This window comes from Jaculus jaculus, chromosome 3 (genome assembly GCF_020740685.1).
Source record: "Jaculus jaculus isolate mJacJac1 chromosome 3, mJacJac1.mat.Y.cur, whole genome shotgun sequence".
Classification (NCBI taxonomy): domain Eukaryota; kingdom Metazoa; phylum Chordata; class Mammalia; order Rodentia; family Dipodidae; genus Jaculus; species Jaculus jaculus.
The window spans coordinates 21081896-21083018 of record NC_059104.1 but is presented as its reverse complement, the minus strand read 5'-3'; the positions used below and the strand labels follow the sequence as shown (position 1 = coordinate 21083018).

At 34.3% G+C, this 1123-nt stretch overlaps 1 pseudogene; it reads right to left on the bottom strand.

The window, feature by feature from the left end:
* Positions 1-302: 302 nt before the first annotated feature.
* Positions 303-682, bottom strand: LOC101603443 (annotated as a pseudogene).
* Positions 683-1123: the final 441 nt, after the last annotated feature.

The window sequence follows — 1123 nt, the reverse complement described above, 5'->3', positions numbered from 1 at the left end:
ATAATGTTAATTTTACTGAAGTATTTTAATACCTCACAATTATGAATAAGATTGTTTTGTAAAATACAAGTGCTCAAAACATTATGAATGTCTCACATAACACACATACATTTACATATGGAGTAATCATGATTTCAAACTATTGTATTGTCATTGAGAAATCTAAAATCATTATTTCTGATGATGATTGCCTTAAAAATACCAGCAAAATGCTTCATGCATTTGGGTGTGATCCTTTGGATGAACTCTGTTGATTTTTTTTTTAATTTTTTTTGTTTTTTTTTTGTTTACTGAATAAGTCAGTTTATTAAAATAATTGACTTAGGCATCTGCAATGGTGACTTCAACCTCCACTCCTGGATCAATGCTGATGGAAGTAATCTGTTTAACAATCTCAGAGGGAATGTATAAATCAATGAGTCACTTGTGGATTCTCATCAGGAAATGATCCCATGTCTTGGAACCTTCACCACAAGGTGTTTTCCTTGTAGTTCTTCTCAGTGTCTTGGTGGGCATGCGAACTGGTCCTTTTCGCTTGGAGTTTCTTGTCCTTGGCTCCTCTGATCAAGTCAGCACACACCTTCTCCAGGGACCTCACGTTGAGGCTGGTGAGGGTGATCCGGATTCTGTGGATGGCCACCTCGGGTTCCTCGGGTGTCTTTCTGGTATCTTTAAAGGCCATGGTTGCGGCGAGGCTTCCTCACCGACTTGTCCCTTGGAGAGAGTGAACAGCGGTGAGTCAGAAGCGGGAGCCGACAGAAGCTCCACTGCTCCCACAGCTGCGTCTCAGAAAGAACTCTGTTGATTTTTCTCTAGGTTATTCCAATTTCAATGCCACCACAATAATGGTACAAAAATCAATGTTATCTTCCTGTATTCTACAAGTAGTCTTGGAATATATATGTGTGTATATATATATAAACATATATATATATATATATATATATCAATGTTGCATATATATATATATATATACACACACACACATATACATATATATGTATATATATATATACATATATATATTTTTATATATGTATATATACACATATATATGTATGTATGTGTATTATGTATGTATGTGTGTGTATATATATATATATATATATATATATATATATAT